This window comes from Condylostylus longicornis, unplaced genomic scaffold (genome assembly GCF_029603195.1).
Source record: "Condylostylus longicornis isolate FDR11 unplaced genomic scaffold, ASM2960319v2 ptg000077l, whole genome shotgun sequence".
In the NCBI taxonomy this organism is placed as follows: Eukaryota; Metazoa; Arthropoda; class Insecta; order Diptera; family Dolichopodidae; genus Condylostylus; species Condylostylus longicornis.
Genome location: NW_026578045.1, coordinates 4,663,191 through 4,681,785, shown reverse-complemented (window position 1 = coordinate 4,681,785; position 18,595 = coordinate 4,663,191). Strand labels below are relative to the sequence as shown.

General features: G+C 23.3%; 1 long non-coding RNA gene across 1 annotated transcript in view; it reads left to right on the top strand.

The window, feature by feature from the left end:
- The window catches only part of LOC129612876 (uncharacterized), a 176,203-nt gene extending 159,459 nt beyond the window's left edge, over nucleotides 1-16,744 (top strand). The window contains exon 5 of the long non-coding RNA XR_008697283.1: nucleotides 16,671-16,744. This is a non-coding gene — a long non-coding RNA (uncharacterized LOC129612876). The remainder of the gene's footprint in view (nucleotides 1-16,670) is intronic.
- Nucleotides 16,745-18,595: the final 1,851 nt, after the last annotated feature.

Here is an 18,595-nt window from a genome sequence, read left to right as displayed (position 1 = left end):
ATGTATATTTATTTTCCCCTATATTTCACTCGTATATTCCACACATAATATTTTTTTTTTTTACTTTTCTTTATTTCTATTTTCATATTCCACCTAAAAACCTTTTATTTGTGTTTTTTTTTTTCTATTTTATTTTAAATATTGCTAAATGAATTGAATGTAAATAGAGTTAACGAAGCGGTTAATGTTATGCATAATTTTTTTTTTTTTTTTGCCACATATTACTTACATTCATAATATAGCACATGTATGTGTGCATGTATAAGTATATATAATGTTAAAATAAATGGAAATAAACACGCATATCACACATATAATTTTCCCACAATTGATTTGTTAGATTTAAGAGGGAACAAAAAAAAAATATTAAATTTTGAACTGGGTAAAAAATTTTTTAAAGTGTACAAGTAAAGTGTAAATTGTCTGATATATATAGAGTAAATGTAGGTATATATGTATATATGTATGCATATATAAATATTTGGATTCCCATTTTTCTTTAACTTGTGTAAATGTATGTATTTTTTAACAGTATAACAAATAAAAATTCAAAAATTTTTTGAATAACAATTTAAAATAATTTTTTTTTTTTGAAAATATACACACAAAGAAAAATTACATATGTTTTAAATTATTGTTAGAAAACTTTTTTTGGGTTGCATTTTGTTAACATAATGTATTACATATATTTTTATTATTATATATATTACAGTATGCATAATTTAGTCATAATTTAATTTTTTATTGGAAAGGATTTTCTGTTCAATAATTTTTTTTTGTTTGTATTAAAAAATTTAAGGCAATTTTCATTTGAATTGAAAACATGAGTTTCGGACATGCAAATGCCCTGCTTTCAAAGTATTTCGTAAATTATGTTAACTTAAATCCAAATCTATAAACAATTCCAGTTTAGGCATTTTAATCCTAATTTATAATTATTATTGTATTCAATTCAATTCAATCTGGGCTTATATATAGAATGTTCAATTAATAAAATATTTGAAGCAATTTTTCTGCGAAACATCTGAAAACCAACCCAAATTCAGTTAGTTTAATTTCGAATCTACATTCAGAATAAAATTTTGAAAATTGGAGTAAAAAATATTTATAAAAAATATTTTTCAATTGAGTAACTATATTGGCATTATAAATTGATATTATAATATTAAATTAGGGTCAATAAATTTTTATGAAAATTATTGACAATAAAAATAATATTCTTATAGTGAAGGTTCTATTTTTTTTTTCTTTTTAAATTTTAAATAACAAAATTGTGGAAGAAATTGAAATTTTTCCTCAATAATTTTCTTTAAAAATAAAATTTCAATTCAAAAGTTTGTAAACATTTTGTAACAAAAATTGCATATGCTCTAGGGGCAAAATAAACAAATTTTCGTCTACCCCCAGATATATGCAATTTTTATTTTGAAAAAAAAATGTTCAAGAAATATACCATCTCGCCTTAATTATGAATTATTAATAATCTGATTCCCTTATTAGCGGTCAAATACTAATTCAACTAATTTCAATTTAAGTCAAGTAATAATCGAACTTATAAATAAGAGACGAACTAAATTATTACTATAAATCTATGGCGTTAAGAAGTAATATCTTTTATGTGTATATATTTTGCGTTACTTCTCCATTTTGAGATATATTGTTCCTTCCTCTCAATCCCTCCTTCACCTTCATTCAAGCATCTTAACTCGGCATCTAACATAAAGCATTATGGGCATTTTAAAATTTGGTAGGTGAAAATTAGAAAATTGTTATAATAGCTATAATAATAGCTGCATCGAAATTCTTGAAATTTTTAAATATTTCTGATTTGCTGTTCAGAGGAAGTAAACAAAAATGCTGACGTCAAATAACTGTTATAACAGTAAATTTATAAATAAAATATTTTAAAAATTCAAAAATAAAAATTTGTTTTTACATTTTTGACTAAAAATTTAATATTTAAAATTTCATTAAAGTTGCAAAATCCGATTTTGATCTACAGAGATTTGTTATACACTACATTATCATATATGCTTTATACTGTTACCGTTAATATAATAATTACCCTTAAATATAACACGGATTTCAATTTAAATAAATTTAGTGAATTATTTTCAATTATATATTTTTTTAAAATAAATGATTGCATATAATTATAAATTTATTGTATACAAGTTGAAAATTATAATTAATAATAATTGAAAATATTATTGTTTGTATATTATGAAAATAAAATTTAAATTTATCAAAATATATTTAATCAAATCATAATATCTTTACATACACATACATACATCATACTTAAAATAAATTTAATTATCACAATATTATTTTAATGAATTGAAAAATTTTTGAATTTTTTCTGTTTTTTTGCAATTCTATATAATTTAAAAAATTTAATTATAAATTTTAAATTTTTTGCATTTCATTTATAATTTACAATTATAAAATATTATGATTTTAAATATATTATTATCCTTAAATAATTATTAATTTTAATTTTATGATGTGATTAAAGTGTTTTAATTTTAATTTCAAGTGTTATACATACATACCTACCTACTTACATATACATATTGTATGTTCGTCTATTTGAATATTACTTTTGTGATGACATAGAATGAAAAATTATTTTTGATGTTTTCCAAAAAATTTTTGTCACTTTAGAAAAAAAATTTTTTTCACACATAACTTTTATACTGTTCATTTAATATAAAACACTCATATAAAAATATTTTAAAAAGAATGTTTAAAAAATGTTATGCTTGTTACTTTTTTATAGCACATTTTCGAAAAAAAAATTGAAAAAACAAAATGTGCTTATTAGTTTTTTCTCACCTATTACTACGCAAATTCAAACAACTGCCACAATCTTTAGAATAGAACAGAAATTGTAATTTTGTCTTTGTAGAAAGCCTTGTCTTAACTAAAAAATTTTCTAGTAGTGTCGGAACCAAAAAATTTTTTTTTAATTTCAAAAATATGCATGCAAAAAACTGTTTACTTTTTCTACCGCGAGATGGCAATAACAATAACCGTTAAAACTAACAATTCCTTTAACTTTGTGCGCACTAATTTATGGAAGTGTAAAATTTTATCAATTGTGGTGACTATTAGGAGATATTCACAATGAGTTTATTTTTAAAAATAAAAATATTTTCCTATCTGTTTCTCTTCTCATTGTATCGTCTCTCAAAATTAACAAAAATTCCGAAAGAAGGAAAGCCAGGTCTGCTATAGATACTATTATTTATGATAGCTTTATTTATTTTCAATCGATTATAAGAGAAAAGCAATTTGGAACTACGAAGATATGAAGAGGGAAATCAGATCTAATGTGCACAATAGATCCATATACGGTGTTAAAATCTATATAGTGTTATATAAATAAATAACTTTAAGAAAATTTAATTGTTTAAGGAAAATGGGCTACCTTACAAACCTTGAATTGGTTCGGTTAAAATTTATTTATTTATTTTTATTTGTATACATACTAACTATATAATTATATAAAAAATTTATTGAATTTTCCATAGTCTTCAAGAATAAATCAAAATATTTTCAAATCAAAATTTTCTTATGAAAAAATAAGATTTTCATATTCAAATATGTATGTATGTACGAGTATGTATGCACGTATATTGGTTGAAGCAATTGAAATTAAAATACAAAATATTTACAATATTTTTCTTACAGCAATAAATCTTTTACATTTTTAAAATACAATAAAAAAACACAAAAACAAGAAATCAAATTAAATTCTTTATATATATTAAAGAAAGGATTAAATTTTTGTTTACATTCATATATACATATGCATAAATGTATAACAAAAACAAAAGTGTATAATATAAATTTTGATTTGATCATAAAAACAAAAGCTGTCATTTCAAGATAAACTTGTCAATTTTAAGACACAATAATTTTTTATAAATATGTGTAGCTAAAAAATTTTTTTTATTTTTTATTTTTATGGTAACTCTTTACATACATACACACACACACAATTATATATAATACACAAATTCATTCATTCATTTATTTTATATGTTTTCATTTATATTCAATATAATATTATAAAATAAACACAAATAAACGCAAAAAAAAAAATGTAATATTCTGTCTGATATCCTGGGGCGATATTGTTATAAGAAAGAATATAAGTATAAGAAGAATAGATAAGGACTTTATTTTTATTTATTTTTTTGTTTTTTAATTTTTATAACTGCAATAAATATGTTTTGTCAAGGGTTGCCACCCACTGTTATTAAATATATATATATATATATATATATGTAGTTGGTTGCTTTTATTTGGTTTTCCACTAGTTTTTGGTATACCAGATTTCCAAAAATTATAATCAAAAAAAAAAATTTATTCTATTGTAAATATTCAAAATATCTACATAATATTATAATAATTTGGGCAACACGTCTTATATTTGCAACATTAAGTCTGAACATTGTTGCAGAAAATTGCATACATTAAAAAACAGAAATTTTTAACAATTTTCTATGGTTTACAATTATACTGTCAATCTTCGTAACGAAAACGTTGCTACCGTAAATTTATTCATACTTTTCATGGTGGGCAATTTTTGCTACAGCATTTTTAGCAACAATTTTCTTAAAATCTTTACATGTCTCTTGGAAAATTTAAATTTTCAAACCCAAATGAAGGTTCAAACGCAATAAATTTGAAAAAACGTAACATTGTGAGTCATAATGTGCTGCATGACTTTACTTATATCATTGTCAATTGTAGATTTGGTTATACATATTTTGAATTCTAATTGTGTCAGCACTCAGATTGAATTAACTGCGTTGGGAATTAATCTGTTAGACAAAGAATATCAATTTATAAAATTTTTCTTATTAATTTTATATGAAGCAGTTTATGAAGCCATGTCTATAATAACCTACAATAGGAGATAAAATAACAAAAATTATAATGTAAAAATTAAAAAAAATTCCAAAAAATTAAATAAAATAATTTAATTATTTACAAAAGCCCACATAACAAGCAAATGTGTTATACAAGTTAAAAAGTCAAAACTATTCTAGTTAAGAAATAAAATTTGAATTTTCTTCTATTAAAAACTAGCTAAAGAATTGTTACACAGTTTTGAACTCGAAATATTGATGAATGTATGCATTTATATAATTACTTTAGGTTAGCAACAATAATATGCAGGCACTTACCACTTACATTGAAAAATAATTCCTATATTAAACACTATTTCTAAATTATACTATGGTGACACCAGTCTCTTTATTGTTCTCTTAATACTTAAAAACCGAGTCAAATTACATAAACAGCTCATAACAACAACGACGTATAATGTAGATTGTATTCAAAATGCAGCAATTCCATTCATAAATTCAGTAATGCATTTACTGCCGTTGATAAACTTCGGAAATTAGTTTTTCGACAACGAAAGTTTTGACATTTTGATTTTATAATTTTGAGAGAAATGAGTAAAACTAATAAAAGTTCAAAATCTTAGTTTGCTATAAAATTTTGATTAAAAAACATAAATTTTATTTTTCATTTCTTAATTTTCATTGCATTGTTCTTTTTTTATTCAATTTTGTACTGTTGTGGTCAATTTAATTGCATTTTGTTCCATTAATGTGCAACAAATTTCTTTTTGCATGCAAAGAATAATTTCTTAATTAAAAAATTTGCAATGCAGCAATATGATTTTGACAGCATTGAATTGAAACTAAAAAAAAACATTATTGTTTCTCTCTCTCTCATTTTCCCTCACTTTGTTTCTCTCACTGTAATTTTTAATTTTACAAAACTTACACTTTATATTTAAATTTTAGTTGAAAAAAAAAACTTTTAGAAAAAAAAAAGAAAATGAAATGAAAATTTTAATATTTTTAAATTCAAAAAATGTTTTGAATATTTTTTTTTTCTGCCATAAGTATTTATAATTTTACCAAAATGGTACCCTTTTTTTTTCTTCATTTAAATACACAGCCATTATTACACACAATCAGATAGTATATATAAGTACATGATGAACATACTGACAAACAAAAATGTTCCTTTATAGAATTATTTTAACAAAATATTCTAGGTAGTATGCGGTCATCATCAAGGACAGTCATTAAAATTGTTATCAAGAAAATTAAATTTTCTTCCATATTTTTGTGTATACGTATATACTCGACTCAATTTTTTTTTTTTGCGTTATTGCGTTATTCCTCAATATTGTGTGGGTACACGTAATACCAGTAATCATAAAAAACGAAAGTCCAGTGCAATGAATTCCAATTGCAATGGAATTCGTGTATGTCATCTTCGTCAGTTTTATTCATATCCAAATTAAATATTTTGAATTAAATTTTTTTGAATAATATAGAAAGCTTTATGGAAAAATTAAGTAAATTGAGTAAAAATGCTGAAACTGCTATTGATCACCTTTGCTTTTATCAGACAATATTGTAATTTTTAAATCGAAAACTGCAATTTATATCGAAACTGAAATTGCTACAAATTTTAAAATCAAAGAAATATCATTTGAAAAAATTCATGTGCGACATCTATTGAATTAGCTTTGAAGTTAATGTATTTAAAATATTTTATATATTTCATTAATTATTAAGAATTTAAGACTAAGGATTGATTTACTATCGGTTGTAGTTCGGAAAATCGAAATAAAAAAATTAATACCGCTTAAATTCAAATTTTATATAAAGCCATCTACCGGAATCAATCTGCGTAACTACTACTCTCAACTATACTCATTTGTTTATAGTATTTACAGTAGTTGTAACTTCCTTATACAATTGAATTTCATTAGAATAATTTCTTTACAATGATAAAATAAAAATTCTAATAGTCAAATTTCAATTCAATTTACTCCCGACATAATATTCGAACAAATGAAAATTATAATTATACGATTAATAAATTACATATTATAGGCGTATATAAAAAGTGAAAACTCAAATGAATAATCAATATTTGAATAGGTTCAGAAATTATATATACAATATTATAATCCAAAAGTCATCGTACTATTTAAAATCATAATCTCAGTAATTACAAGAAAATTTTCTTTTTAATATTCTTATTTTTGCTTTATCTTTTAAAAAACTGTATAATTATATTTTTTTGAATAACTTCATCCATCACAATGTCTGACAAATTAAAAGTGAAAAGAACTTCCCTTTCTTAAATTAAATTCTGAGTTTCCGGTTCCTTTTTCCTTATTTTCCATGCTTATGGTTTATATAATTTTTTTTTTCGTCTTATTTTTTTTTTTGGTGATTTCTCTGTTTTTACCCATTTTTCTGGGTTTATATACAAACATTATTATATAAAAAAAAATTCTGACATTTCGGCCATAAAATTATAACTTTTTAAAAAAAGTAAAGGAACATTAAAAGTAAAAATAATGAGAAAAAAAATGGAAAAGAATTTGAAGAGGAAAAAACACTCTTTTTTTTTCTGCATTCTCTTTTTTTTTTTAAATTGAAATGAATTATACCTTTTTATACTTTTAATGGCATTGGCCTAAATATTTAATGAAGAGATAATTTAATATATTTATACATGAAGACCCTCACCTAAGGCTATATACCAATTTATGAAATTTAAAGTACCTATTTAATATATTTCCAGTTCTGTTTTTTTCCCTCTCGCACTCCTCTCTCTCTATCTCTTCCAACACTACATTATTATATTGTTGACTACAGAGAATTTTGTGTTAAGAGTGTTAACGAATAGAAGCGGCAGCACTTTTAATTTTAATAATATTTTTTGTTTTTTGTGTGCTTTTATTATTATTTTGTTTTTGTTTTGTTGAAAGGGAAATACGTTTAGAATTTTTAGAACAATAAAGAGAGAATAAAGTATATAATATGTAGTAATAAAAATGACAGAAACCAGGATACAATTTGGTTAATCGTAATGTCTTTGTTTTTTTTTGTTAATGTTTGTTATTGTTTATTAGGTTGTACGAATGCTGTTTTGCTTACACAATATTCGTTTAATATATTGGTGCTATATATGTACATACATATATATATTAATGAGAGCCTTAAAAAAAATACATAAAAGCCTTTAAGCAGATATAACAGTTAAAAATTTAATTAGATAATAAAAAAAAATTTATTTAATTCATATTGCATTATATAATGCGATATATATATACGCATACATACATATATATTGTATAATATTATAAAAATATATTAAGAAAAATAATGTATGAGATGTTTAACAGAATAAATCAAGTAAGGTACTGGTGCTGAATGTAACAAAAACGAAAAAAATTATTATTTTCTATTTGATAAATGAAAAATATTTTAAAAAATATTCAATAATGTGGACAATAGATGTCGCGATTTTTTTTCCCTGTTTTCTCATATTTATAATCATTATCTTCAATTTAGATATTCCGTTGTTCTATTAGATTTTTGAAAACACCTTCGTAAACGTTCTGACGAAATTTAATGAAACTACTTTTCTTATAGAAGGTAATCTATAGGCTTAGATTATCCCCGTATTAGATAGGCTTAATACGGGGCATTTTACCCCTTTCAAGAGGGAGACTTATCTGCTCCCAAGAGGGTATATTGACTCTGTTGTAACATAGCAATCAAAAAATTGAATTTTAGAAATATAGTCCATAGTTCTCAGTCCATAGTGGACGGATGTCCACCTTTAGCTTTTCTACACGAAAATGAAATTCATATAAATTCAAAATAAAGTCCATTGACAATGCTCTCTGCAATTGAATAATTAGTGAAGAACGCTCATGACGAAAGCCATTTGACATTCATTTTCGTTTAGGTTTGAGTATCGTAATAAATTTTAAATAAAAATTCATAACTGTTTAATAATTTCACCCTATTTTTACATTCTGAATCTTGTTTCATGCAGCAAGATCTTTATAAATAAAATTCATATCGTAAATAATTCCCTACTTTTTCAGTGATATCGTATAAATGTACAGTATAACTTTTATATTATTCTTAATTATTAAAGTCATAAAATTCTCTTCGTAATTTCTTTTTTTTTAATTATTATTATCTAGTATTTTAGTAAGAAGTTGATTTTAATTGGTCCATCAAAAGTGCTAATTACTTTATTTATATATTTTTTTAATGATTTCATCCAAATTCATATGTAGAGGTGAGGTAGCTTTAAAAATTTTCGCTGTTTTATATGATACGTATACAATTTCATTGTGAATATTATTTGTAAATTAAAAAATTATCAAAAATTTATTTTTCATATTTCATTTTGTACATCATTTGATCAGTGCTTCCCAAAAATGAATAGAGTTTCCGAAATGAAATAGTATTTCCATTATATTAAAATTTTCGAGATTTTAGGTTTTAAAATTATTCATTTATTTATTGAATGAATGCAATTAATGCACAATTTCAAGGTGTTATACCATTTACTCACAATATTCTAGTGAAAAACTACCCAATTTGGACTCGACATATTATACTAATCTCGAATTGACGCGAATTCTATCGGGCACAGGTGATTCTTTCCAATTAAATGCTATTCACTTAAATTATGGAATTAATACCAAGTGTTTTGTTGCAATTCATCTCCCCTTTTTACACTTACTATCACCCACTTTATTTTCTAAATTAAAAAAAAAAAATAAATTAATATCCCCAATGTGGAAAGCACGTATACCTTTTTTAGATAAATATATAATTTTATTATCTTTTTAAAAATGTAAATTTTATTTAAATATAAGAAAAAAGTTTAAAAACTAAAATTTAATTAAAATTAAATTTATGCAATTTTCTTATAACTGGGTGTGAAGTGAAAAGAAAAAAAATAATGTCATATTCCTTATTTAAATATTTATGAATATTATGGTACCAAAAGAGCTAAAGAGCTTAAACAAAAAGAAAAAACTATTTAAAAATTGGTAATATTTTAACCTCAAACCAAAAACATTAACCATCTATAAAAATTGCTTTTAAATCATTTAGCATAATTAATCACGTACTATAAAAGTTTTGTATAAAATTTTTCATAAAAATATTGGAAAAAACCAAAAAAAGCAAAAAAAAAAAAGATTTAAAACGAAAACAAATTGATATAGAAAAGTTTTACAATTTTTTTTTTTTTTTTGATTTAATGCAAAAACTTTAAAATATTGTAAAAACCCAAAGCAAATTATTGCAACACACCCATAATAAAAATAAAACAGGAAAAAGAAAGTTTCTCACAATTCCGTTTATCTAATTTGAATTTTTTTTTTTGAATTCAGAATCTTTTTCTGGTTTCAACGTTTGTAATGTGTTAAGAGTACATAGAACAGATTCACTTATTATGTCAATTTCAATATGTATACCAATTGGATATTGACTTCTCTTGAAACACATATATATGTAAACTGTGTACTCACACTGTTCAATATTTTCAAAAAAAAATTAATTAAATTCTAGAGATTTGCCGCAAAAATTTTTTAATAAATCTAATGTAATATTCGATTCAGTCGAATAACTAGACATCTTTAATTTATATTTATAAGAAAGTGATTTTTGTACAGACAATAGCGCAAGAAAATATAGAGTTTGTAAAACGAACTCTCAAATTATGACATAAACATATGTCAAAATAATGTTTTCTATAATTGATTAACTAGTAGATTATAATTCGGAAGAGTAATTACCAAACACACTTATAAATTGACATATTTAAGTACACTTAATTTGTGTACAAATTTTTTTAAAGAGATTTTGAAATGAGCAAATTCTTGAGTGAGCAGAAATTCGAATGATAGAATAGTTAGTAGCTTAAACTAGTGTCGAGTAATTTGATAGATAATGTCTTTTCTTCACAAAATCGTTTGGTTTTTCCAAAATTTCTGTTTCGATTTTCAATATTTTCATACTTTTCATAATTACTAATAACTCAACTTAATTTGTATCAGCTTCGGTTTCACAAAATTTAATTGGATTTAAAAATATTCATTATTATTGTCATACTCTTTAAATAATTTAAAATTTTCTAGTATAAATTTTGATACCACAACGTTTAAGCAATTAATGTGTGCCTTAATTTTTATGTCCAATTACATATTTTCCCAATATGTACTCAAAATATTGATCCCAAACTTAAATCTAATCTCTCATTCCAAAATTATATACTTAAAAAAATTTTACGGTGCAATTAAATCTTTATTAATTCCAAAATTAATTCAATAAGCTGAATTGTCAAATTAAATTTAAATTCTTCTTACCTTTACTCAATATTCTGTCAAAATTTTTGATCAAAATATAAACGTACCTATTTCACTTATGAATACAAAAAAGACTACATAAAAATTTGCTTTTAAAATTAAATTCAATATTTGAGCTTAATTCCCTTAAAACGCAAATTTTTTCGAATTTTGAATTTTTCAAGTTTGTTTTCAAAACAGCGTCAATTTTATAAAACGTCAATTATTTTTAAATATTTATGAATATGTCATTTTACACTATGAATATACTATGAAATTGTGTAAACTATACCCTATAATAATAAATACTTCATATTGAATTTTAACTACCCTACCATCACTATTGCTAATAATCAAAATTTTTTCTGCTTTACAATTGGTTTGAAATATAAACCTCAAAAACAAGCACTTCTATATTGCTTTTACATATAAATAATGAAAATAATAACCGAACACCAAAATAATTAAATGCCACAAATACGATTTTTTTTATGAAGATAAAAAATAATAATTCGAAAATTTTATTGGGTATTTTTCCTCCGTTTTTTGTTTTTTAGCGATATCATTTTCAGAAATTTATTTTGCTAACTATAAAAGTTCTATAAATTATTATTTGCTAAAGTTATTCAAAACTATTATATTTTTTGGAAATTGTATTAAAACTGAATTGGTATAGAAATTTTTATAAAAATAACTTGCAATTTAATAATTTTATTGCCGAATTTTTGGAAAAATAATGACAATTGATAGTAACCGAATTATTTTAGCAATTACTTTAGATTAAATGCTCCATATCAAGTGCAATTAAATCACTTTCAGATCCGGATGCCTCTTTTCTTATATTTACTTCAGACGCGAACTCATGCTTTCAAATATTTACAGAATATAATAATGAAAATTATTGACATTTTAACGTCAAACTGTCATCTGTCATTTTAATCTAATTATATTAAGAGTTACAAAACTATACAAAAGCAAATTTGAAAATCTCTGTACTATTAAGCCGAATACTCTTAAAAAGCTATACACATGCTTTCAATTCAATATCGTTCCATTAAAAAAAAAATCTGAAGGCTCCTGCATCAAGTACATATACAAAAATTCACACCTTATTACTGTCATTATACAACGGAAAAGTTTAAAGAGAATAATCAACTAAAATAATCGATCAAAATTGGAGAAAAAAAGAAAACCTTAAAAATCGATTTTGATAGAACAAAGATAAATTTTTGCAAATTTATCACTAAATAGCATAACGGTTCTCTTTTAATTTTAGTTTTTTCTTATTTTTTTGTTTTTGTTTCCTTTTTCAACATTCCTTTAAAACCGCACATTTAATATTTTAATAAATACGTAAATACAGGGTTGCCACTTATTTTAGTGATTTCGTGCCAAAATTTGTTACTTTGGTAACATCCTTTCTTCATATTGGCTTTTTTTTCCTGTCTTAGCATTTCTTCGAATTTTCGATACAGACAGAAGTACTATTAGCAAAAATTTGATTTAAAACGAAGAAATGTAGAGTTGGCCAATCAATTTTAAGAGTTGTATGATAATTTGCCACACTGATTCATACAACTATTTGTTTATACATATGGCAGTTACCATACAAACTCATACTATCACAAAAAGTGTTAACGAAAATATTGACTGCATTACCATATTGGTTTATGCAAAGTTTTAGCACTGTTATTATTTCCAAATATAAAATATCACTTAATGAATTTTTGAAACTGTATGGCAGCTAACATAACCAGTCATCCAATTTCAGATACTTTTATCATACATAAGGGCTCTAATAATATATTTGTTTGCGCAAGTTTTCGGTACTACTGCTTCAATCATTTCTGTCCAATAACTAACTCCTCGAATTTGTACTGCAGCTAGATACTTAAAATACATCCTTGATCACATTCAATTATAATAGTTTTCTGGCATTTTCTATATTAAATCTTTTGTGAAAATTTATAGAATTTAACTTGCAAGTTTTTGAGTTATCGCCAGAGCAGACGTACATTCATACGGATATAACGGTAAACATGATAACAATATATTGAAGCCAACAAACTGCAAATTTACAACTTTTATTTTCGTCCCTTTTTTCTTGATTTTGTGAGATTTTAACCTCGCAGATGGTTTCCAACTATTCTCGTCAGTGGCAACCCTGCGTATAGTTTATTTTATGAAAAAAAAAATGAAAAATTATTAAGAAAAAAAATTTTTTTTTGTTACAATAACGAAAGTAATTTGAAATCATAAAAAAAAAAAATTGGTAAAAAAATAACAAGAATAAAAAATTTAATGAAATCAATCAAATTGATATGATTGATTTTCTTTTCATACAAATAAATTTTATGTACGTATGTAATGGGAAAATGGTTTTCATGTATTTTCAACGGTATTGGTACGCTTGAATTCATTTTTTTGTACAAGAAAACAAAAATAGGAACAAAAATTGAGTATACACACTATTATATTATGGTGTAAAGGAAATTTTTAGTGTTTCTTGTACCTTATTCAACCGCATATTAAATTTTTCAACAAAAAATTGTTCATTTATTATTTGCAGTTAAGCATGCCAAGTGCTAACAATCAAAACAAATTTCTTTATTTTTTTTTTGTAAATGTTTCATAATTTCAAAAATAAAGCAATACTTTAGTGTATAAAACATAAAATGTATAAACATTTTAGCTACAGTGTGTTAAAGTAAGATAACAGACAAGTTCGTAAACTCTTTTTTTTTACACGTTCACACGTAATGTTTTGTGTATAAGCGAGCAAACTATATAAACGCAATGATTTATTTACAAAAATTAAGCATGGCTAATTGCTGCATGAACAGTGGGATGAAATGAAGAAAATAAATTTCTATTTTACGCCTATTCCAATAGTTATTGTGAATCGCAGTGAGAAATTTTAGAAATGAATCATAAAAAATTCTTTTTTCTCTCAAGATTTCATAGCTCTTCATTTCCTCGCCCACATGTTATATTGAGAACCTTTTAAAAGAAAGAATTGAAAAAAGATGCTTATTAGTTTAGCTCAAAACTTATTCTGTAAAAAGACTAAATGAAAAACTTATTTATATACAAGGACCCCTTCACAAAGCCTAAAAATGCTATTCCTTGATTATTCATTTTATGGAGCCGCAACTAGTTTTAAAATTTCGCAAACGCATAAAGGTAGCGACATACTTCTCCTATCACATCACAGCATAATTGAATATTAAAAAGACAAAATGGCTTGAAATTCGTAGATTGAATTTTTGGAGACTTATATTTCTGAAACTGAAAGCTTCTCCAAACTACAAGCTTATCTGTAACGACAAAGTCAAAAGTATGATTTATCTTAATTCACTAGCTTAACCATCCAATTCAGCATAATTGTTAACGTTTCTTTCAATTTTTTTTTTCAACGTCCTAAAAGTATGCAATTTTACAAATTTTTAAAAAATATTTAAAACACTTTCATGTAAAATTCCTTCTTCGACTTACAATATCTCTATATAACAGAAAAAATAGTACTTTTATTATTTGCTTAAATTTAAATTAGAATTCCGCGAGCACAATTCAAAATTATGTAAATCAATTGTATAAATCAATTCAAAATTATGCAACAATTGATTCCAATTGATTTTTTTTTTATTTTAGAATATTGAAAAAAAATTGAAGATTCGGAAAATTTGTAAGCTTTACAGGTTCAACATTTTTAAAATGACAGCAATAATGTCAAATATTTATAGTTTCAAAATTTATTTTATAGGTAAATGTTTTACTTCTATAATTAGGGCGCCATCTCGTATGTGATTGCCTTGCTATATACCATAGTATAGACTGTCATGAGAAGGTAAAAGTTTTGTATAGAGACAATGTTCACATGTAAACAGATTCCAAGTTCTGCATTAGTATAACAATATTGGAATTTTATTTATGTAGTACTTGAAATTACTCACTTTTACACTCTTTTCATTTAAGAGAAACGCAGCAAATACAAAAATTTTCTATTTATACGCAACGAATATCACCCGAATCAAAATTTTTCGTAAGATGCAACACGACTTTAATTTATAGAGTTGCAACCTGAGACCATACTTCGTAACTTGAACACGATAATTGTTGAACGAAAAAAAAAAATAAAATTTTTAATTTCAACAGTCAAATTTTGCTGAATGTAAAAAACATTATTTATGGTATCACATAATTACATATACACAAATAATTTTTATAGATAATATTGTATGGCTGTCGATTATATAAACCATTGTATAAACCCACGTTATATATCTATATACATATGATAAATATAACATTAATGTTTTTTTTTTATATTAATGTATTTATTACTCGAATATATAAAATGTATTTAAAATAAATTTTTTTTTTTACTGCGTGCATGGGTACCATAAAATTTATATTCTTCAATTTAAATCTTAAGGCATAAAATACATACATATTATATATATGCATGCATACATATATAGCAGTATGATTGTGCTAAATTACATTTTTAATAAAAATTCGTTTATTTAACTCTCTTGACATTTTTTGATCCCATTAAAAATGTCAGTCTTATCTTAATATTAAAATGCATTAAATTTGTTTTTTTTTTTGTTTTTGTTTTAAAAGCTAAATGAACATTATATACATATTATGTATATGTATGTATGTATAATATCGTTATCAGTTTGTTATGACAAATTATAATGCAGCTAATAAATAAAGACATGTCTTCGGATATTTTAAGTGAAACGATATTTATAGAGAAAATTCAAATCGTTATAGGGAGAATTTAAAAGCTCATTTCATTTCGATATTTCACATCAAATGTATTTTATAACTTTACCGTATTCATAGAGCAAAATAATAAAGGAATGTACAATTCATACATTTGTATTGTATATATAAAGAATTGAGCAATTTTTTATTCTCATCAATTTCTATTTTATGAGAAAACATGACACTAAATCTTAGAAAAATGAGTATTTCTTTCATATGTCAAAATTTTAAAAATATTTAATTTATAGTGCTAAACCTAAATGATCTATCCCATACCGTAATTTAGATCCCATATACGAGTACCATACCCATAAGCAGTAATTTAGGTTTACGTATTCCAATTGTCAATTTCTGTAATACTCCCGACTTTATACATTTTATTGTTATAGAAATATGATTGACATTTTCTATAAAACGTCTAACACAATGACAATACTTTTTTAGTGTGATTGCCGTGCGGCTACTCCGATAATATCTATTTATATGACCAAATTTTTTAATTAACGCATACCGCATTCATTTGACAAGGAATACTTTTAAAGAGAGGATGTTTCGTTTTTTATAATATTATTAATTACTCTTAATCTGATATAAATTTATTTGCATCATAAATATATTTTAAAAATGTTAAGAAATAATTATAATTATTGCAATGATTTTTTTATTTTTTTTTTTTCAGATATTTCATATTACGGACATTGCGTTATATATATTATAAGAATACAGATATAAGGATAATGGTTTATTTTTAAGGTAATTTTATTTTTCGATTAATTTAACATTTTTATAAATGAAAACAAGAAATATACATATTATAAATTATTTCGATTTAACAAATTAAATACAATTAAAATGACAAGAATTAATATTGTACAATGTTCCACGCCTTTTATAAATTAATATAAAATATAGACCTATTAACCTATTAAATTGAACTTAATATTATACATTGTATACTTATATATATACATAATATACATTTGTATAAGATAAATTTTAAGAACATATATTAATTAAAAGTACACATAAAATTAATTTATTATAGGTTAACTTTATACATTCAAACATATTTTGACATATGCAGACTTATAAAGTGTTGAACATCAAGGTATATCATTCAACTTTTATACTTGATTACATTCTATATATTGTTTTTTTCTGATGTGAATTTTATTTTTGAAATCTCAAGTTTTATATTTTAAATATTCAAAAAATTTGGTAGAGTTATATAACACTCGTTACAGTTTTGACATCAAATTGTTATTTTTGCTACAAATTGAAGGTTGTATATGAAATTAGTATAGGTATATAGCTTGTTACAAACAGAAATTTCAAAATCGAGTGAAATCTCTTAAAAATGTCAAATATATTGTTAAAATGATTATTTCAACAAAGTTGAAATTTTGTTGAATTTTCTGAGAGAGAGTAGAGAATGTGACAGTGATTAATTATATAAGACACTAGAAAGATGAGAACGGAATTTTAAAAAATATTTTCATTTTAATATTCGAATATTTTCATTCAGGAATCAATTGTATGCAAATATTAAGTCTGCATTCAATAAATTTTTGTTTATGCTATAGCTCGAATCAAAAAACCAACAATTATCAGTTTGGCATTAATTTAATAAAAATGTCTTAAATTCGACAAGTTAGGGTTCAAATATCAAATATTCTATGATTTTTTTTATTTTTTTTTCTGTCAAACAAAATTCGCAAACATTTACACGCATAAAACTTTCATTTTTCTTAAATTTCAAATTCTGTCAATTGATAACCAAAATTAATTACGTTTCTACTGTATTTTGGAACACAATACCTTTTAAATAAATCTCAAATAAAAAAATTTCTAAAATACTTACATTTCTTATATACACAAAAAAAAATTTTTTTTTTTTGAAGAAAATTTTGAAGAAAACAAATTGGTTTCAAATTAATATAAAAAGTTAATTAAGAAAATTAGTATAAATTTTTGTTTTTTATTTTGTTTCATGTTGTGATAAGCAATTTTTGATTATAAGGTTGCCTTGTCAACATGCATCTACATATACACAGAGAAAAAAAAAACAAACATCATCATCATATTACTCAACTATACCTTTTCAAAATTATACAAAATCATATAATATAACAAAATTGTACACACATACTCATATACATATGCATGTGTACATTTATACCAAAACAAAAAACCAATTTTTTTTTTTTGGTTCATTTTTGCCAATACCTAAATAATTACATAAATGATTGCTTTGAAGAAGAAATTTTTTTTTTTCATTTTATTAGCATTTTATTACTCAATCAAGTGGATACATGAATATATATTATACATATAAATATATATGTTTGTATCCATTTCGTAAAAGTCAAAGTCTTATATATCCCCATATAATATTGTTATGTAAATATTTATGTATATAGAGATATAAAAAAAATCCAATTAATTTATATGCATAAATAAGAGGGGAAGAGAGAGAGTGAAAATTGGTACATTTTACCTAATATATATATATATATATTTATTATACAATATATTTGTTTGTATATATAAGCAATATATATAACATTAAAACATTTTGTATATATGAGAAAAACAGTAGATATT